Source organism: Papilio polytes, unplaced genomic scaffold, assembly GCF_000836215.1.
Source record: "Papilio polytes unplaced genomic scaffold, Ppol_1.0 DF820956.1, whole genome shotgun sequence".
In the NCBI taxonomy this organism is placed as follows: domain Eukaryota; kingdom Metazoa; phylum Arthropoda; class Insecta; order Lepidoptera; family Papilionidae; genus Papilio; species Papilio polytes.
Window position 1 is genome coordinate 274,003 of NW_013528248.1, and position 23,815 is coordinate 297,817.

General features: G+C 33.6%; 1 protein-coding gene across 1 annotated transcript in view; it reads left to right on the plus strand.

Moving 5' to 3' along the window:
* The first annotated feature begins 751 nt into the window (after positions 1–751).
* The window catches only part of LOC106110001, a 43,779-nt gene continuing 20,715 nt past the window's right edge, over positions 752–23,815 (plus strand). The window contains exon 1 of the mRNA XM_013291674.1: positions 752–794. The gene's annotated coding sequence lies outside the window, so the exon portion shown is untranslated. The remainder of the gene's footprint in view (positions 795–23,815) is intronic.

Here is a 23,815-nt window from a genome sequence, read left to right on the forward strand (position 1 = left end):
GGAGGGCGTTGTAGACATCTCGCCCAGGGCTCTAATAACTCTAAAACGTATATTGTCACTTGGATGTTTCGAGACGTTTAGCAATCGAAAACAATACAGTTAATTCAGAAGTTGTGGGATATTATTCAAACTACAATAGTGACGTAAATATTTGAATTTATGTAAAGGCGGCCTATTGTTTATCTTATTGATATAAATGCGAAAGTTTAGGATGGATGTTTGTTAGAGTTTGTAGCCTTAACTGGTGAACGGAGCTTGATGAAATTCGGCATAGATGAGGAGGATAGTCTCAAAAAACACATAGGCTACTTAAGTTCCTTTTTAATTTGTTACGTACGAAGTGGCGGGCGTAAGCTAGTGTATTTAAAAAAAAACTTCCATTAGAATAAACGAAAAGACATCTAAAACGAATTTTATAAACGTAAATGACTTAAATATGTGTGTAAACATTATAAATTAAGTGTTAAAACTTAGATTTCAATACAAATTTGTATTTGAAATCTCATATTTATGACGAGATTTGGCGCATGCGCGGTTGTCCGCAGCCTGTCACCCTTAGGGTGGGGGTAGAAGACCTTTAGATGCGGCAGGGGCTGCACGCTTCATCGTTTAAAACTACGCGAGTGTTGAAAAAAAAATGCAGTGAGGTGTCTAATAAAAATTGACGTAAAAGTATCAAGTGATATTTTCTGAACCAGTGAAGTGAACAAAATTGGATGTTACCGACGAATAATTTATAAACGGACTGTTTTTTTATTGTTTTTCTTCTGCGATGTGTGTTCGAAAGTGAGAGGGTAAGTTTTTTGAATTACAATACGATTGTCTCTTGAAACTTTTACGTAACGTATTCTAGTAGTTTAAATAAATTACTTTGTTTTGTTTGAGAAGGAATTTTTAGACTGTTTTTTCTTTTAATTATCGCAATTGGTATTAATAAAAACTGGTAATTAATGTAAGTGTTTTGTAAGTGTAGTTATCAATTTATTTTTTACGTAATTTTAATTACATAACGTCCTATTGTTGAAATATAGACGTTAAATAAAAATCATACTTTAAGAGCTCCGAAGTATACATTTAAAAAAACTACGCAGCGATTTTTCATCGGATAGCTGCGTTCTTTTAATGATGCGTTTTATTTCTCAATCACGGTTTTACAGATTTAGTTAATATATATTCCATTAAATACAAAAGCTGCCAGTTATAAAATTAAAAATTGATATTTATGCACTAAAATACAGGAAAAAAAAGGATTTATTGTGATTTTACTAAGTAAAACTGGTAGTGTCCTGGACATAAATCGAGTAGATTGGCGACGTTAAAAACACGCAGTGTAAAAAATAGCGCAACCATAAAACATGTCTGCGATGTATGGATTTGTATAGAAGTGGCCCGTAGACTTAATTAATTGAAACACTAACTTCTCGACCATATTTTTATCTTTACTAATATTTTAAAGAGGAAAGATTTGCATTTTTAATTTTTTTTATTTTTGTATGTATTGAAATAAATCAAAAACTACTGGACCGATTTAAAAAAATCTTGCACCATTAAAAAGCTGTTTTATTACGTCACTGAGTAAAAGAGTTTCTATTTTTACTATTTTATTAATTTCACGCGGGTGAAGTCGCGAGCAACATGTAGTCTATAATATTATAGCAAGAGTTTCAATGGATATTTGTTACTGTCAATACGTTTCAACATACTTTTTTTTATTATAAGGTGATAAATGGCGAATCGGCCGCTGCCCATAGACATCTGCAATTACAGTTGTCTACCCTTAATTAATGGAGAAAGAGACGCACATAAAAAAGATATTTCCCCTACTAATACGTCTCCATTATTAAATCCAATTTCCCGATTTGAATGAAATTAGGCACAGATCTGACTGGAATAATCCGCTACGTTGTTTTTTAATTCCGCTAGAAGACATGTGCAAAAGCCAGTGTTATTTATACAAAAACGTTTATGTTTGAGTTGGTTTGTTTTGTCCTTAATTTAATATGAAACTTTCTAAAAGCTCAGTTTAGAAAGTTCCCTCGTCTCGGTAATTTAATTGTGGAATGGTGTCCATTGAAATACTTTTATTTCAGTATACTATTACATTAAGGAGGGGAAAGGTGACTTCCTTTTTCTATACCTCCTCCTTTCTGTACATTAAAGGTGAATGACTATTTAGGGTTTGCGCAATTGCAGATATACGCTGCATTTCGCTTTGATAAAACCAAGAGGCTTTTTCAATTGCCTTATTTTAGCAAAAAAATGCAATAATTAAATCTTCGTTGCGACTACATAGACTATATAATACTATTCAAGTTATGTGTCTTTTTTACGATTACTATGTAACTGGCCAGTAACATTTTTCGTAACGTTTTTTTTTTAAATCGTTATCCAGACCTTTAAATATATCGTAATACAAAATGCATTCAGAATTACCTTGAAACTAAGCTTTGTAACAAATGAACGCTTAATTTTATACATCTCTTGGCAGTAACAAAGAAATTCTTCTGTTTCTTAGAGCGGGTCTTTGTAAATTAGAAAATAAATAACTAATGCGACGTGAAATAAAACATCTTGGAAATCTGTGGTTTCTTTCTTATTTGTTTTCGAATGAGACTTGCATTTCCGTACAACTTAAACAATTCTCTGCTTTTTATACCTAAACTAGATTTCGTGTGTAATTAAAAAAGTAAGTAGCCTGTGTATTCAGAATATCCTCTACATCTATGCCAAATTACAACGAGATTTATTCAGCCGTTTTCAAACTTCAGGAGGGATTTTTTTTGTGACTGAATGGCCACTGTTTTTCTTGAAGAGGCATTTACAGATTCACCGTGCTTGAGGTGGCCGAGCCCAGATGGCGCCTAGCCTAAACCTCGTTTATGAGTAACTAAGCTCGAGGGCTCCCTCAAGAGCCTCGGCACGAGCCGTTACTTTATTATTATTACTTGGATTGGTTCAGGAGGGATGGATTGCGTGAAAGGTGACATGTTCAAAAAGGGATTGATGACTGAGATGACGTATGATAGAGTTATGTGGAGGACAAAAGGCTATTGCTCCCTACGGGAATAGGATAAGGAGGATGATGATGGTTTGTTCAGCCGTTTAGGCTACAAACTCGAACAAACATACATCGATATAAACTTTCGCATTCATAATATTAGCGAGATTACTTTATATCAGGATACTAGCTGTTCCCGTGCGACTTCATCAGCATAAAATTATTCTATTGTTAACATGTGTCAAATTGTCAATAGTAAATGTCAAAATGACATGACAAAACTTGGCAATCATGCTTCCTTGATGTTGGCAGCAACTTATGGTTTCTTTCCCACATTAGGGTTTTTATCCAAAATATTTACCCCCTAAGTTTAACAGCGTGAAATATATAGCCTAAAGCGTAACGTAAGTGTAGGGCTTTTTATTAAAAAAAGAATTTTTCGAAAATATGCCGTAGTTGCTAGCATCTTAGGCAACAAAAAAGTGTGTGTTTACGCTTTATTATAATAGTATAGATTGTTAAAATATGACGCGTATGTCCCGTACATCTTCTTCCAGTATATCTAAATTCAATATGTCCCAGACGTAGGAATAATTATCCCGGAGTTAGGAAGGGCTTTAATTATAGGACTGTACACTTACGTTCAAAAATCGGAGGGGTGAGCAGACGTTATGGAGTTTTCTATTGTAGATGTACTTTCATAGTCTGGTTCGCTTATTCTGTTTACTGCGTTTAAATGCTCGGGACTTTAACATACTATATATGTGAATTTTGTTAAATAAAAATCTTTTGTATGAAATATAAAACAAAGAAGTATAAGTAGACAATATTCGTAAGTTTCTACGCTGTTAACTAAATTTATACTGTTGTGGTTTTTACAAATATAATGTTGGTAAGATACGGGTTTCTTACCACGATTGGGTTTTAGCTCACGTCAGCCCGTGAACATGGCGCATGCAACTGTGCCGAAATATCGTGAGTTTTACAACCGTTGCGACTTACGAACATTATATTCTACGCTGTTAGTTGCCAGCAAAATCATTTTTTTTCTTTATACGATTAACGTTATTGCCAAATCAAAAAAAAAATAGGATTAATTTACAGTTAGGGCATTTCGCGGTGCTCAACATACCGAAAATGTGACTTGTTCATTACAACAAGACTATTGCTACTTGATGTAAATAACCAATTATGTTACCCAAATAATGGCATAATAAGCAATTAACCGTATACTTTCTATTGGTTATTGTACCGCGTCGTCTCTGCATACAAAATTGTGAATGAAAATAATGTAGCGTTGCAATGCTTAGTAGATATGCTTTAAATATTTTATTAAATTACATTTTTTTTACTTAATTACTGTCATGTTTTTTCTTTTGTTATTTCTGATTGTGTTCTTAAGGATTAAATATATTTTTAATTCATTTTTTCATGTGTAACATTGACTGAATCCTCGATAGTACATTAACAAAACACCACATCAACATTTTTATACGCAATAACTCACCACTTGTTAAGCTCTTGGATTATAAATCGTTGTTCAGACAGTCCGGTATTACCCCAAGAGGAAAAACGTTAGGAAAAGTAAGACAATGACGAAGGGGAAAACAAACTGGACATGTTTGTTACTTCCGACCCTTTTAGGATTCAGTGACCTCTAGTATTGTTGCGAATTAGGATCTGAAAGGTATAGGATAAAGGGATACGATGGATTAATCCTAATAAACACAATTTACATGGTATTTAAAATAGGGTTTTTAATTTAGAGCACACTTGAAACTAAAATATCGCACAACTGTTTAGTCTCGCTTAGATTCCTATGACCTTATATGGAAGTGCGCGACAACTCGATTTTTTATTGTGCAAAACAGATGAATTGACTGCGAAACAATCGACAATCGCACAATAGTTGTGGGATTTTTTAGTCAAAAGTGGCGCCCGTTTATATTGATTCAGTCTTAAAATTATCTGGAGTTTCTTTTATCCTTATTATATTAATAGTCTTTTATGATATTTATCTATAGTTTGGAAAAGAAAAAGCCCAGGGGACCACATTAATTCGCCTAAATAGGTAGCTAAGGGTGTATACATCCGCTTTTGTGACCTCGTCACCTATCCATACTAGTATTATAAGAGAAAAAATTTGTATTTTTGTATGTATTGAAATAACTCTAAAACTTCTGGACCGATTTTAAAAATTCTTTCACCATTAGAAAGCTAATTTATTTGTGAGTAACATGAGCTATATTTTAATTTTCACACGAACGAAGTCGCGAGCAACAGCTGCGCTATAATAGACAGAGGAAGAATTATACAGAAAGAGGATATTTCCTCAACCTATGCATAATCTCCTCCCCCACTACTACTACCCCTTCACCCTTTCGTTATAATAAAAGGATGTTAACGGGGTAGAATGAAAATGATGCCTCCGGCACGCACATTTTTCAGAAAGAATGCGGAATTACTTTGACTAGGCGCCTGTCTTCTGTGTAGTCTTGTTATATTATTGGTCGAGCCGACCCACTAAATCGCAGATATTGGCTTTACCCCTTTTAAGAAAAGGATTACGGATTGTTTAATATATTAAAAAACTAGCGACTCCTTCCGCGTTGAATTAAAAAATCGAGTAGCCTTTGTGTTCTTCCAGACTATCCTCTACATCTATACCAAATTTCATCGAAATCCATTCAGCTGTTTAGGCGACAAACTCTAACAAACATCCATCTATCTAAACTTTCGCATTTATATTAGTATGATAGCGTATAGATTTTATAAAATACACTGATCGTAAAAATGTATTAATTAAATGCTTAGTGAATAATAAGCAAGTAGCCAGTGGAATATAAATAATTGAAATTAAAACATACTTGAGTTGAAAAGAAAGAAAGTTTTCTTTCTTTCTTGAGTTGGTAAAGGAGTTGTTTGTGAATCCATTTGAGCTAGACTATCACGCTTTCTAAAACACTAATTGGTTTTGCTAACAAATCCCAGAATATCATATTTCGGCTCGCCGTTGGATTTATAAACCGATTAGCATAATATCTAAACAATAGTATTTTGTTTTAAATTTTATACAAGTAATTTGATATATTTGTACCAACATTAGTAATTGAGGTAATAGTAAATTTATTCAAATTTTTTATAATTTAAGGTTAAAATATCGAATAGGTTTTGACAAATAAAAATCTAGGCTTTTAATGGTTCTAGAGTTTTCTAAAAAAGTATCAGTAAAAAATTGCATTCATAATATTTTATAGTTCAACTAGCATCTAGGTTAGTTAAGATTTTGCTGTCACGAGACATTTTTGAATTGCCATCGTCAAGTCACGGGCTCGTTTCCAAAAGAATGCGCAGTCCCCTAGCGGCCGACACTATCTACCACTAAAATACATTCAAAAATGGAATTCAAATAGACTTTCTATGACTATTTTTGTTGAGGCGTTGATGAAACTGAAATAGAACGAAGGAATATTGCGTTCAATTTTCAACGCTATATTTCAAGCAATTCTTTTGATTATAAGACCACTGGCACGCCTTTTATCAAACTATCGACCTGTTTAGTCGTGCCTTAATTCACATGAGCTTAAGGTATATGATTTTTAGTTGTGCAACTAAACAGTTGAATTTGCTGCGAAATAATTGACAATCGCAGAAGGTTATGCGATCGTTTATTCAAAGCTGTGCCCGCTCTAATATTCAATATACAACTAAATGTAATATTCAAATGTAGGTCAATTTTTGTATATGACTGTTACAATTATTCTAAACTAGCTTTAGCCCGTGACTCCGTCCGCGTGGAATAAAATAATGTGAGTAGCCTATGTGTTCTTCAAGACTATCCTCTACGTCTAAACCAAATTTCATCTTAATCCGTTCAGTTATAATATAGCTCTAAAACATCAATTCATCTAAACTTTCGCATTTATGATGTTAGTATATGTTTTTTATGTTTATCGATTTAGAATACTTTGATATACTTGTAGAATAATTTACAAACTTTAAACATATAAAAAAATATAATAACGTGATACAAGAGACGTTCAGAGTCATCTAGTGACAATAATTGTACAACTTTAACCGCGTTTCGTCTGGTGTGGTGCCGGAGGCCTAATTTAAGTCCCTTTCCCTTTCCACCCTATTCTTAACAGGAAAGCATGGGAAGGAAAAGTGGATTTGTCGGTGGAGGAGACGCATAGGAAGGGGAAATGTTCTGTTTATGAGCGTCTCCTCCGTCAATTAAGGGTAGGCAACGCATATGCAATTGCGGATGTTTATGGGCAACGGTCGCTTACCATTTCGGTGGATTCAGGTGGCCGCTTGCTCGTTTGCCACCTTATATTATAAAGAAAACTCATTTGCAAAGAGGTTCATATTAAAAAAATCTTAAGTGGGTACTATAAATGATAGAAGGATGGATGTTCCTTAGAAGATATCTTTGAATCGGCACCAGGGATTTGAAACACATTGTGTTCTTACTAAGTTTTTTTTTTAATCCGCTCGGACGTAGCTAGTTGTACGAAGTTTTAGAAATTCGGCAGTATTTCGGGAAAATGTGGAATTTCCTTTTTCAGTGAAAGCGAGGACCGGATAGAAAAAATTGATAGTCAACTGTTCGATCGGTCACGGGTCGGAAATGATAAATGGGGTGAGTCGTCTCGTTGACTTTAGGCTTGTATCACGTTTGCCCAACGAAATCCCTTCGAGAGATTGACGTAACAAATTGATTATTTTTCTTATAGCTATCTAGTCTCGTAAGCTTATGTTATTCAAAAATAGTTCTTACTCTAGGAGTATTAGTTTCTAATTAACTTCGATTTTAATGTACAGTCCAATTTTAAAAGCTACAATCCTTTGAACATTTTGAAACGAAACAAAAAAATACAGTGGAGGAGACGCATAAGAAGGGAAAATGTCATCTTTACTTGCGTCTACTCCTCCATCAATTAAGGCAACGCTTCTGCAATTGTGGATGTTTATAAGCAGCGGTCGCTTTCCATTTCTGTGGATTCAGGTGGCCGCTTGCTCGTTTGCCGCCTTATATTATATAAAAAAAGTTAGTGTTACACGACTAGTTTCTTTTTATTATTATCCTTTCGTTTGCACTCACTCCTGTCTAATTTATTTGTAGGAAGAGGCGGAGTGTGTCTCGTTGCAATAGAGGCTTTTTTTCATGAAAGGCCACACTGTGAACTTCCTGGAATGTACATATGTATGTCCAATTATTTGTAATCTACTGCTCCTTAAACGACTAAACTGAATATGACCATTGAGGTGTCATTACATTCGTTGTCTTCCTCTGAAGTCTGAAAACCTGACTATGGTCTCTAATACTGAGCCTTGGTTTTTTTCACTCTGTAAGAAGGGTTTCATATTAAGGTATCCCCATTTTACTGCCCTCATCATTCTTCAACTCATATTCTTGATACTTGTAACAATGAAATGAAAACAATACGCCCAACTCATTTAATTATAATAACTCAAACAAGACAATGATCAGTCAAGCTGTAACGAGGCCGCTTGAATAATGACACGACCAGCGTCCGCTACGTGTCTCGACCTTTAATAGGACAACTATTCCAATTAACTTCAGTTGTACCCGGTGCGCTCGAATTGATGAGGTCGCGTTACACTTAAGGAATTACTGTGACCTCAGAAGTCTGAAGTCACCCTATGTGGTAATTTCCTTTTGATATTATAATATTAATAACATCAGATGGAAAATGACGATAATATGAAATATGACTTCAGAAAAGATGGATGTAATCAAAAGAGAAAAAAAGTACAGTCAAAGAAACTGAAGGTGACCCACATAAAAAGATAAAATTGTTTGAATATTTTGAAACGAGATTAGGAACAAAAACAAATGCAACGCAGTTTGTAAACGTGTTTATACGTAAAAAGTCGGTTAGTGATACGGTTTCTTTTTATTATTATTTCTTCATTTACACCACTCAATGCTATATAATTAGTTATTTGTAAAAAGAGGCGTAGTTCGTCTCGTATATACAAGTCAATTTTTACTTAATTGAAACACCGCGGACTTCCACGACTGTACATAAATTTACTACTAACTTCCAAAATGGGGAAATTTATAGAAAATTAACCTCCTAAATTAGTCGAGTAAAAATCATCAAGAATGTGGTGATTAACAAAATTGAAACGTAAATCATTGGCTGCTAGAGTCATATTTAATAAACATCTCTTGTCGTATTTACAATACTTCTGGTATTCAGTGAAAATATTTTACCCAGTGTCGATTATATATTTATTTACGGTCAACATCGATCCATCGTATATAATACAATCAAACGTGACCAGGGCACAAATACTCGTATCGAATAAATTAAATACGATATAGGATAAGTTATAGAGAGGTCACGATGCTGAAAATCCTTTACAGCTGCCTGTCTGTTTATTTTTCAAATTTTCATGGATAAATGATAGGAAGGTAAATTGAATAGCATAGAGCATGTTAAGATCAATTTTTATTACGTCACTTCTGAATTATGACAGAGTAGCTTCGCCCGCGACTCTGTCCGCGTGGAATTAAATAAACTAAGTAGACTAATTTAAGTCTCTTACTCCTTACCACCATTTTCTCATAAGGGAAGTGGATTTGACAGTGGAGGAGATGCATAGGAAGGGGAAATATCCTCTTTATGTGCGTCTCCTCTTCATCGGATGAGGGTAGGCAACGCATCTGCAATTGCGGATGTGTATGGGCAGCGGTCGCTTCGCCATTTTGGCGGAATCGGGTGGCCGCTTTCTCGTTTGCCAACTCATGTTATAAAAAAAGCCTATGTGTTCTTCCAGACCATACCCATCTATGCCAAATTTCATCGAGATCCGTTCAGCCGTTTAGGCTACAAACTCTAACAAACATCCATCTGAATTTCGCATTTACAATACTGGTAAGCTGTCTATCAGCAACAGGCAGCTACTTTGGCGTTATTTATAAAAATAACGAGCTGTTGCCGCGACTTCGTCCGCGTGGTATTAGAAAACATACGAACTATATAAATAACAAAAAGCTACATATCCCTCGGGAACCGGACATTTCTCGGCGATGAACCTCATCCCATGTGTACTCCAGACTTTGTTTTATATCTGTGCCAAATTTCATAAGGATATGTTGAACCGTTACAGAATGATCGAGTAAACGTTAAAAAACTAAAATAATGAATCCCACAGGAACCGTAACTATTCCCGGAATAAAAAGTAGCCTATGTATTCTTCCAGACTATGCTCTAAACCTGTGCCAAATTTCATGGAGATCCGTTCAACCGTTTAGGCTACAAACGCTAACAAACATCCATCCATCTAAACTTTCGCATTTATAATATTAGTAAGATTAGAGGCTTTTAGAAATAATTGGATAATGATATCTAGGTCTTGACGTAATAGTTGATTCTTTGTTTGTAATTAAGGACTAATGTTGTCTCTTTCTAATTCTAATTTCATTTCTCTTTCTTCTCTTGTAAATATGAGACTCTAGTTGTTTAAACTTACACCTTGTTCGTTAGTATATTTGCATAAATTAAAAAAGTTATGCCTTCTCGAGAGGAAGTTTTTATCTTCCAACTTCTTGAAACTTCAGCATTTTATTACTCACTTATCTTGATAAAGAGGACTTTAAAAGGAATTTATGATGTATTTATTTATGCATGTATTCACGTCTGATATTATTTTATAATACTAGCTGTTCCCGTACGGCTTCATTTGCATTAAATCGTGAAAATTTTATTTTATTGTTTACATTTGTCAAATTATCAATAGCAAATGTCAAAATTACATGACATGACAAACCTTGGCAATCTTACTTTCTTGATGTTGGCAGCAACTTATGGTTTCTTTCCCACATTATTCTTCAAAATATTTACCCCCTTAGTTTAATGGCTTGAAATTATGTAGCCTAAAGCGTGAGGCAAGTGTAGGGCTATTTATTAAAGTAAGAATAATTCAATAATATGCTGTAATTGCTGATATCTTAGGTAACAAGGAAGTGTGTGTTTACGTTTTATTATAATAAAATAGATATAGAAAATACTGTAATGATGAAGTTTCCATTTAATTGTTTCTTTGTGATAAATTGACATACGTTTCAGTAAAAGTCAAGTTACGTAATTCTGAAACGCATTTCATAAAGATATCGAACCAAAAACACTAATAAAATATTAAATGTAGCTGAGAAACCGGCTATAACTGATATAGTTTCATTAACAGTGATTTTCTGTCGAACATATGTTGACAATATTTCTGTCTCTATTTTAATCAAATAGAGTGAAAGAGATGACTAGTTGTTACGTAATCATATCGTAACTGAAAAGATGTTCATAAGGAACATATGCGAAATTATTTATTATTTCTTTTTCATTATATAGCGTCTATATTTTGTTATTATATTAAGAAATTGGCAGTCCCGTTTCTCAAGAAGAATGTTGAATAAATTATTAATTGGATAATTAAATTAATCTAACTTTAGTGAGAATAATAATAAAACTTAATTCGACTAGTGTCGATCCCAGGGCTTCTTCAAGGTTAGTGGTTCTGATATTAGCGATCATGATTCTTCTCTCACTCCGTGTATATCTGTTCAAATGGAGTAATCAAACAGTCAACATCTCATCATCATCATCTTTCCCCTTATCCTACTCCCGTAGAGCGCAACCGGTTTTTGTCCTCCACATTTATCATACGTCATCTCAGTCATCACTCCCTTTTTGATCATGTCACCTTTTACGCAATCCATCCATCTCTAAATCATTCAGTAAAAAGTAAATTATAGGATAACTAACTGTTCCCGTGCGATTTAATCAGCATAAAATTATTTTATTGTGTACATGTGTGAAATTGTCAATTGTAAATGTCAAAATGACATGACATGACAAAACTTGGCAATCACGCTTTCTTGATGTTGGCAGCAACTTATGGTGTCTTTCCCACATTACAGTTTTTATCTAAAATATTTACCCCCTAAGTTTAATGGCGTGAAAATGTATAGCCTAAAGCGTGACGTAAGTGGAGGACTTTTTATTAAAAAAAAGAATTATTCAAAAATATGCTGTAATTGCTGACATCTTAGGCAACAAAGAAGTGTGTGTTTACGCTTTATTATAATAGTATTTAAAAATTTTTCACTTCATTTTAAATTACCTTTAAAGAAAATTAAATTTTAAATGAAAATAATTTTCCCTAAGTTATAATTACTTGTAAATCTTCCAAGTATTCTCGACTTTAAAGGACTTTTAAAAGTAATTATGTTTCGTAATTTAGTCACACTCATTTATGATATCTTTTGTTTTTCTTTTGAGTGAAATTTTTACAGAAAAACTAGCTTTAACCCGCGACTCCGTCCGCTTGGAATTACAAAAAACAATATTGAGTAGCCTATGTGTTCTTGCAGACTGTGCTCTATACCTCTGCCAAATTTCAGCATTCAGTTTAGACTACAGACTCTAACAAACATCCATCCATCTAATTCGCATTTATATTATTACTAAGATATGAGTCTGAAAAAAGTTCTTACTATTTTCATTTTATCAATGAAAATATAAAGTAAATGGAATTAAAAATTGATGAAGTTAATTAAAACAAGCTTTTATATAAAAACTAATACCTCTAATAGAGGATGAAAGAAATTATTAATATCTTCGCTATAAAAAACAAAGAGCGCGCGCACACTATTGACTAAACTATCGCATAATTGTTGTGCGATTGTCAATTGTTTCGCAGCCTATTTAAATGTTTAGTTGCATAACTAAAAAAACGATTAGTGTGTGCACTTCTAAATAAATACATAGGAATCACAGCGCGACTAAACAGTTGTGCGATAGTTTAGTCAAAGATGAGCGCTCTAATTTATAACATTAACATTAAGACTACAATCAGTGTAGATTTCATAATTCTTTATTAGAAAAACTACTAAAATGTATACAAAACAACTGCGATTCCAACAGTACGTAGGATCAAACCTTTTCAGTCGGACTAACAAAGCTTTTGTTAGTCCGATAAAATATCTCCTTTTACCATTTTATACTAGAAATTCACACAAACTTTATATGGTTTTATGAGCAGATACTCTGAGCATTTGTCACATATACAATGAAGTCTAGTGTATAAAAATACACTAAACACAATTATACAATTGAATCTAGACTCAATTGTATACAGTACATTTTTTTTATAATATAAGGTGGCAAACGAGCGTGGCCACCTGAATCCACCGAAATGGAATGCGACCGCTGCCCATAAACAACCGCAATGGCAGATGCATTACCCACCCTTAATTGACGGAAGAGGAGACGCACATAAAGAGGACATTTCCACTTCCTATGCATATCCACCGTAAAGTCCACTTTTCCTTCCCATCCTTTCCTCTTAAGAAAAGGGTGGAAAGGAAAAGGGACTAAAATTAGGCCTCCAGCACCACACTCATTAGACGAAACGCGGAATTGCTTCCACTTCACGCCTGTTTTCTGTATGGTCGTGGTATTGCACCTGGCGAGCCTTCCATTCGTGCGAAGATGTTAAAGCGGGCTCTAACACTGTTATACATAAATACACATAATATTTTGAAACTCTTAGATAGAAATTATCGAGTAATTCTTCATTACAGTTAAATTAGGGCAACGTTTTTCAACCATTAAAACATTTTCAACAACAAAATGAAAGCCTTGAAATACAATGAGATAGATTTTTATTTCTCTTGAAACTTCATTGTCTAAGAAGCCGTGTACGCTGTCTAAATTAAGTTTTATTTTATGTTGAGTAAAGGCACGATGGCTGGGAATTACTTTCAAATGGACCGGAACTACAAGGTTTTACTCTTGACTTTGTTTGAGGTCCTAAGTATTTCTTCATCAATATTCTGTTACTCCTGACCATCTAGAGCGTCGGTAGCTCAGTAGTCGTAGTAGTAGTCTTGGGTTCGAATCCCGCCATGTACCAATGGGATTTTCGATTTTTTTGAATTTTCATATGTACATAATTTACCTACCTTTGAAGAAATTCAAAGATATGTGTGAAGTCAACCAACCCGCAGTGCAGCGTGGTTGACTATGGCCTAGTCACCCCTTACTTAGGGTAGGCTTCCAGCTCCTCGGTAGAGACGTATAGTGAGCTGGTGATGACTCCTGACCATGCGATGTGATTATGTATGATCTCGTCTGCGAGGTATATTACTGGCTTCCGTCGTAAATATATGACATGATTTCACATTGCGTGTCCAAACTGTGACTGCGTGTGACTGTTTGTGATTACATATGTGTACAAATTGTGATTATTTGTGACTGTTTGTGTGTGCAAAATTATTTGCATTTATAATAATATTCTATTGAAATAAAACATTTACAACACAATATTACGCAACATGAAATGTCAACGAGATGCGTTCGCTCATTTGTCAAACTGTTAACTTTATATTCTGTGGCACAGTTCCAGATTATTTTGCGCCTACTGACTTATTTTGATTTAGTTTTGAATAGTTGGTTTACGTTACCATTTGTAAAGATATTTGATGAATTTCATCGCACGTTTCTCAGACGTTTGGAGACTTCTGTTGAAGATTGACAGTTTTTGTTTCTCTTAAATTTGGAATTCTGAAAGTGATCGTGAATATATAAAGTTAAATGGATGTAATTGGAGAACAGTAATTGCTTTTTCTTTTATATGGAATCCGAAAAACTAGTGATCATAATGGGCTAAGATTTGAGAATTTAGCAATCCATGATTAGGATTCATTTGATTCCTAAGTCCCAAGCTAATCTATAAAACTGAAAGTAAAATATCCAATATTGTGAGCTGTTATTTTGTATAATGTAAATTCCATACATGTTTCTTGTAAGAGACTTATCAAGAGAAAGGCTATCTGTTGGTATAAATGAAGTTAACGTCACGTCCCAACTGATTTGCAAGTATAAATGAATACCTTTCCTTAACTTTGCTATTTGCTAAATAAGGTTTTTCTGAGAATAGGAACTGCGTAAAAGTTAAACTTGTTATGTAGTTGGTAGTTCGATAGATGAAGAGGAGCATATATTGACCCTCCGTAGAGGCAAGGGCAGACTGATGGTGTAGTTTGCTGTATTATTGCTGGCATATCTAAGCGAATAAAGTAATCAAATAATTTTGATCCTGAGATTTAATTAAATTAAATATTTTGATCTTTACAAGTACAACACTTTGGTTCTTTCTGTCTTTACCTATCCTCTCTTGTGGTTATTTGAACTGTTAATTTCGATATTACGCAGTCTCGCTATAACCTAAAATATAACTATTCCAGCTAAATTATTTGGTTAACCATTTTAATGAATTATTAAAGTGGTAGTTATAAATTTACGAGTAATAATAAAATAACATCGAGTGACCATTTGTCTACAGGCGTCGATTAACATCGGTGTTCCTGCTGCTTGTTTGCATCCTTAACTTATATAAAAATTATGGTCACCATATTTTATAGTCTACACTAGCTGTTCCCGTGCGACTTCATCCGCATGAAATTTTTAAAAATTTTATTTTATTGTTTACATTTGTTAAATTACAAATGCTAAAATGACATGACGTGATGACAACCTTGCTTCCTTGATGTTGTCAGCAACTTATGGTCTTCCCACATTAGGGTTTTTATTTAAAATATTTACCCCCTAAGTTTAATGGCGTTAAAATATATAGTCTAATGCATGACGCAAGTGTAGGGCCTTTTATTAAAAAAAAGAATTATTCAAAAGTATACTGTAATTGCTGGCATCTTAGGCAACAAAGAAGTGTGTGTTTACGCTTTATTATAATAGTATAGATTAGATTTAAAAAAAAATCACAAATGAAAAAGTGGTCAACAACTAAAATGTCATACACAAAAACCGTGACTTCGTAACGGAATCCGACGAAAAATTTGAATAAAAAGATTGATCACTGCGATGAATTCCTTTTAACGTGGGCCCTTTACCCGGTGTCATTAATCAGTTTGGATAGTGTCAGTGAATCGACGGAATTTATCACACCAGATCCCAGTTCACGGCCTGGCCCTATAACGTATTCTGCTACATTTGTCATCTGATAGAAGCCCTTTTGTAAAAAAATATCACATCGAGTTTTTCCCGTCGTTTAGACCAAGCTGTTTGAATTCTTATATACTTGTGATTGACTTGCAACTGAATTGAATCTTGAATATTTCCTATGCAGTGCTTACAATCTGATAGATATCAAAGTAATGAAATTTAGAGTTTAAGCCTAGCCTTATCAGTTATGATGCTGTGACATAATAATGTTTCAGTATCCGGCCGTTAGAGATGCTTTGGATAGATATGCGAGGAAATTTTGAATTATGTAATTCAGGTGTTTTTTTAATTAATCGTCCTGGAAAATTAGGCTTTGAATAACTTCTCAGTCAAAATGAGTTTAGCCGCTAAGGTTAGTGAAAGAATATAAATGCTTTAGAAAATGTACCTATTTTAATTGTGCTACCAATAATTGTCAAGCTAGTTATCTAATTTGGCTTATATTATCAGTCTGAATAGCGGCAATTATAGATAAAATGTGCATTAACGTTTGCGGATAACCGGTTTGGCATTAACAGTGGCGCTGGCATCGCATTAACTTTAAAATATCGCACAGTGGCGCCATCTGCTACCTAGGTCTAACTATAATTTGGATTCAAAGCACCTATTACATTTAAACTTTATACCAATGCATTTAATCTGATGCGCTGAATTTATTGGTTAGTTATTGGAAATGTTTCTGAAAACCGTAAATGATTTAAACACATTTTTACTTCTGATGACAATGTACTCCTTCTGTATAAAAGGTTGATGTTTAAATTTTGTATCGTACAATGTCGTAAAAGGTTCTTAGAGCGGACGTACACTTTTGACTGAAATGTCGCACAACTGTCGATTGTCAATTATTTCGCAGCTAAAAATCAAGTATGTAACCTTCACATAACCTCAAAGGAACCAATGCGAGACTAAACAGTTATGCGATAGTTTATTTCCACGCTCCTAATGTTTAATTGTTTAAGGCGACATACATATTATAGACGTATAGAGCTTTTTTTGTATGAAATAGATTTTACTCGCCTACATCCGCGCTAAATTAAAAAATAAAAACTCTTAATTATAGTTTTGTTACTCAGTGGTAATCTAACTTCTTAATTGTAATACAAAATCCCGTCTACAAATCGTTACTCGTTGTATTTGAGAGGAAAATACTTTCATCAGCAAACATTGTAGAGGACCAGAAAATGTGTGGATTCACAATATTGAAATATCTTTTTCTGATTGTTGGGATTTCATGGAAAATAGACATTGCTGACATTTTCGTTTCACGCGAACAGAAACACGTATTCCTTCTGAATGAGCAATATTTTATTAACTTGCGTTGCTGGAGTGAAATCTAGTAAGCAATTAATATTCAATAATGAATTCTTCTGAAACGGGTTCCAACGATACTTAAATTAAATGATGTTTTAAATATGTTAATTGCAGTTTTATTTTAAAGGTGACAATTCAGAAGAGAGTGACGAATGAAATGATGGATCAAAGAAAGATTCTTAATCTAAATTGAACTATAATGGACAACGGAATTAGGCTCAGTCTCTATTATTAAAAACAAACGGTAGTAAACTAATTAAAAACGGGTACAGTTACTTATAGAGTCTGTTTTCAACGTCGAATAATTTACAAATACAGTCCTGTAGTCACTCTGATTTGTAATCCTTCTTTGGAAGGACATAGATGTGCTGCAGGGCTGGATTTAGAAATCAGTTACCACAGACATTGAGGCTAAGAGTGAGCACACTTTTGGCTAAACTATTGCATAACTGTTTAATCGCGCTTTGATTATTATGTGCTTATGAGACTGCTTTAACGTCTTAGCACGAATGTGTCGGCTCGTCCGTTCAAATACCACGACCACACAGAAGACCGGCGTGAAGTGGCAGCAATTCCGCGTTTCGTCTGATCAGTGTGGTGCCGGAGGCCCAACTTCAGTTCCCTTCCCTTTCCACCCTTTTGTTAAGAGGAAAGGATGGGAAGGAAAAGTTTATTTGACGATAGAGGAGACGCATATAAAGGGGAAATATTGTTTGTACCTGTTTATATGCGTCTCCTTCACCGATTAAGGGTAGGCAACGCATCCGCTATTGCGAATGTCTATGAGTAGCAGTCGCTTCGCCATTTCGCACCTTATTATATAAAAAATATACACAAAACAATAGAAACATAGATGTCATCTTTGTTACATTTGTTTTGAAGATAAATCTTGTTCTTGGTTAAAAAAAATCACTGGCGTGTACTTGACGCGCCAGTGATTTTTTTCCATTTATTCGTGGAATAAAAGAACGTGTAAAAATAACCTAAAAGTAAACCCCATCTTTTAACATCACAAATAATAAGTAGTTTCTTGTTTAAATCCAATAGGGTTTTAACATTTTAATAAAAATCTCTTGTAGACTATTCAAGCTCATTGGTCAACTACTTTCCTTTTAAATCCTTTTTATTGAGAGCTCTTTTATAAGACTCGATGTTTACTTTTTCTTTTATTTCCTTTTCATATTTCCTTCGTAGCCGGCTTCCTATTCTCTTTCCTTTTTTTCTTTTCTACTAAGTCTACAATATTCCTTCTCTTTTATCCTTCACTAGCTGTTCCCGTGCGACTTCATCCGCATAAAATTATGAACATTTTATGTTATTGCTTACAGGTGTCAAATTATCAATTGCAAATGTCGAAATGACATGACATCATCATGTTGTCAAAAGTTGTCAAAGCATGACAACCTTGCTTCCTTGATGTTGGCAGCAACTTATGGTCTCTTTCCCACATTAAGGTTTTTATGCAAAATATTTAGTTTAATGGAAATGTATAACCTAAAGCGTGACGTAAGTGTACGGCTTTTTATTAATAAAGGAATTATTCAAAAACATGCTGTAATTGCTGACATCTTAGAGAACAAAGAAGTGTGTGTTTATTATAATAAGTATAGATTGTAGTCATTTTTTATCTAAAACTGTCTTTTTATTTAAAATTGTTGTTTTTGTTTTCTATTTATAAGCTAATTACGAATCTAAAATTATGCGTTGTTTCGTTATTTGTATTGTTGGCATTGTTTCTTTCGTTGAATTCGTCTACAGTTGTTTTAATATCCAGTTCCCACAAAATTAGTATCATTTAATATTATATAAGACCTATTTTGTTTCTTCTGTTTATTTGTCTCTTTTTATTTCGAATAAATTGATTAGAGCTCTTAATGTTAGCAATCGTTAGTTACTCAAGAATCATTTCTTATAAATTCATTGAAGAAAAAATACAATATCTTGCTTTGTAAAAATTAAGATGAGAATATTTAATTTTGTATATGTTTAAATGTAGCCGAAAAGATATAAAACATTTCACATATTTTGAGCAACTGAATTCTGAAACGATTATCAAATATGTTACTCAAAATTCTGTTCAAATTTTGATCCCGTCTGATTGTAAGCGAACTGTTTAATATTCCTTTTGGTATGCCTTTACCGTACCAAAGAATCGGAGTAAAAACTGCGGTAAATCAATAACATGAATTTCATAATGGCTTGGTACCATCTGGTACTGGTTTGCATTATTGGATTTTATTGACACAAATTTACGTTTTACGATCTACTAGTATTCGCTCGTGGCTCCATCCACGTAGAAATTAATAAAAAAAAGTTAATAGCCTTAGTGTTGTTCCAGTCAATTATTTACATCTATGCTTTTCATCGGAATCGGTTCAGCAGTTTAGGCTACAAACTCTAACACGCATCCATATATCCATATAAGCTTATGCATAATATTAGTAAAGTATTTTACGTGGTTTGGCCGCAAGATGGACCGATGACCAGGTCAAGGTTGCGGGAGTGCACTGGATTTGGGCGGCACAGGACCTGGCATCGTGGCAATTGATGGGGGGGGGGGCTATGTTCAGCAGTGGACGACCTAGGGCTGTTAATAATGATGATGATGATTTTACGTTCTGATTCACGTAATGTTGATCTTTCGATTGGCATAAAGCAATTGACTTTCCGCCAAAAAATACGGTAATAAATTTACTCTTTCAAATCATGATTAACTAGCCCTTGTCTTTACGGAAGGTCGGCACAGTATGTGCTGCTCTTCCATACATATCTATCAGCAGTCGTATCTAAATTCTCCCCCTTAAGCATATCCTCTTTCACACTTTCCATCTATACTTACTTCGATCTTCATCTACGGTACGATCAGTGGTTTTACAAATTTGTAGAAATACATTTTAACTGACCTATTTCTCTGGAAACCCGAACACCGATTGAATTTTCTCCTCGAATCGTTCTATGTCCTATGCCCAAGGCGAGAAAATAACTCGGATTGCTAATTGTTCGTGTTCTAATAAATCGAAAGTTACAAACTATTGTCGACATTCAATTAAATGTAGAATTTATTGCACGATTTTATAGATTTTAAATGAATAATTTTTAACATTCCATTATTAACTGATCAGTTCCAGACTAATCAGTTGAAATTGTTAGATTACTCTTTGTCCACGTGAAATTAGTCTATGATACTCAAAGATATATTTTTTTTTTTGGTGCAAGAATTTTCATCGGCCAATACTTTTTACGTGAATCAACATTTCATCATATTTCATTTTGTAATCGTATGTAACGATGTAAATTTATAATTTCTGCCTATCCACCGCTGCTACTGGCATGCGGATCTCAGGGTTCTCGCGGAAGTTCAGCGCTGGCTGCCTCATTGAGTAGTACCCAGCATTCAAAGCTGAGCGTGGAACCAATCCGGTCAGCATCACAATACTTGTTATAATCTTTTCTCTTGTTACTTCTGATTGTGTTGTGTTGTTAAGGACTAAATGTTATTTTATTTTAGAAAAATCAGATCTTTCTTCTATAATATTAGTATAGTACAATCTGTCTATACTATTATAACAAAGCGTAAACACACACTTCTTTGTTGACTAAGATGTCGGCAATTACAGCATATATTGGAATAATTATTTATTTAATAAAAAGTTCTATACTTACGTCACGCTTTAGGCTATATATTTACACGCCATTAAACTTAGGGGTAAATATTTTGGATAAAAACCCTAATGTGGGAAAGAGTCCATAAGTCGTTGCCAATATCAAGGAAGCAACATTGCCATGGTTTGACATTATATCATGTCATTTTGACATTTGAAATTTCAAATGGCACATGTAAGCAACAAAATAAGATTTTCATAATTCTATGCGGATGAAGTCGCACGGAAACAGCTAGTAATTTATACGTACGTATGATGATAATGAGATGATGTACATTTCAGTTTCGAATTACATTCTAAATTGTGTTTTCGTCGATATTCCGAAGAAAATCTTTTAGAACACAAACACAATTTAATTCCAATCGTCTTTCATTTCGCTTGTCTCGTATCCACTTTTACATTATTCAAGGCGTATTGGTTTTGTTGTTCATTTTCGGTTATTCTGACTAATGCTTTTACCTTCATTTTTCTTCTTTAAAAGCAAACATTTATCTCAATATTTCAAATATATTCTGTTATTAATATCTACTTACGTTAATTAGAGAAATTTTAAAATCGGCCCAGTAATTTTTACGTGAATCAAATACATACAAAAATACAAATCTTTACTCTTTATATTATTAGTTAAAATAAGAAGGCATATCGATTTTAAATTACAAGTAAAAGAACTTTATTAAACATGTTTTAATTACAGAAATACAGTTTAATTTTATTAAATTCACGTAAACGAAGATGGAGCAATACGTAAGAGTAAATAAAAATTTTGTGGCAACTCCGATATATTCTGTAATCAGAGAATTTAATTTAGATTACTATAGCGTATGTGGTTTATAAAAATGTAGTTGCTTTTGATCTTAAAAAGACTGTAATTAATAAAATCTTGAGCTTTTTATCCAAGCAACAAGCGTAATAAAGACGCTTTTCAAAGATTATTTCAAGTAACATGGACAAAGTCAACTTTCTCATCAGCCAAAAATCCAATTAGCCCATTAATGCTCGTTGATCCGAAGAAACTTTGTAACTTGACTGGAGTACACTAGACATATTTGAGCAAAGTTTTGTTGAACTTGTCATAGTAATTAAGGATTTCGCTTTGATATCGAACATCAGAAGGAATAAATGTTCGAGAATTACATTCGGAATTATTTTGTCTCTAAGAATTTGATCTTCATATTGTATTGTATTCGAATGAGAGTTTTCTTTTAAGATTTTTGCTTGTTCTGGTCATCATTATTAATATCTTCTTGCCCCTCATTCCCACGTTAAGTAAGAAAAATAATTACTCTTCTATACAACTCTGTCAGTCATGTCTAAATTCAGTCCCTTCCAACGCATACATTTGACACAATCCATGCATAATTTCTACAGTCTTCCTCTACCTAATACATTCTCGTAAATTTGTTATTTAATTCTTAGTTTTTTTATATCATAAGTTGGTGGTAAATAATTAACTCTTTTCTTGTTAGTGTATCTGTAGAGATACATCAATTTTTTTTTCTTAACACCTTGGGTCACCAAGGTTAAGTGCTATGAAAATTATTTTGATATTCGAAAAAATAAAATTCTGCCAAGTTAAGGGTCTGAATTCTCAGAAATGGTCGAATGGCGACCGCTGCCCATAGACATCCGCTATTGCAGATGCGTGCGCATCTACCTTTTAACAGCTACCTTCCAATCAAAGTTCCGTCCAAATCGGTAAATCCGTTCCATATATAGCGGTCCGACCACCATTTTGACAGCGCGAAATTGAAAAAAATGTAGCCTATATTATGCCCATCCATGTTAGCTATTCTTCAGTGAAAGTTCCTTTAAAATCAGCCCAGCCGTTTTGGAGATTACCCGGAATATCAAGGCTTGCGGACAAACAGACAGACAAACGTTTTTAACTGCGATTTTCGTTATCAGCAACGCAAATACATCATCTTCCCGAATACTGGAATTTTTCTTTTGATAGATTATTTACTAATTTCACTATTTAATATATTTACATATTATATTTTACACAAACCCTTAGAAAAACATTTCGCTTGTGAATCAAAACACCGGATTCCAAGGTATTATGAATAGAAATTGTTTTCCATTAAAGTGTATGATTGATGTACCCTGGACGCTATTAGAATATTACACAGCCTTCATCAATCTTATATTCAAATGATTTTAGCTGTCCCTTACAACGTTTTATAGAAATTATTTTTGAACTTTCGACATCTAGACAATCAGAACTCGTTCCTTTAACGGTATGAACTCTTGGATTACATTCGGAATTATTTTGTTACTAAGATTTTGTTCTTTACATTGTATTGTATCAGAATAAGAGTTTTCTTTTGAGATTTTTACTTGTACTAGTAAGACAAACAGAACTCGTTCCATCAACGGTATGAACTATTGGAAGTGGAAAATTGATGGAAAGAAATGAACCTATAGGAATAAGGTACGTATAGGAAGGGGATATATTAATCTATTTTTTTTAAATTATCAGTTACATTGTAACTTACAAAAGTCAAAGGAATGTTGGAAGTTTTTGAGGTTATCCGCTACAGACTAAAATATAAATCTTTTCTCTCTATAACACGTGAAATAGAGGCATTGTATTTTTATATTGGACAGAGAAGGCAATAAAAAAGAATTATCAAAATAGGTCCACTAGGGCCGGAGATATATAACAAAAAAACAATTGACAACCTCCTTTTAGGAAGTTTAGAAAAAGATATCTTCTTTTCCTATTTATTCTGTGACCTTTGAAGTTCAAAACAAATTAAAACAATAATTGCCTACCGAAATATTATATT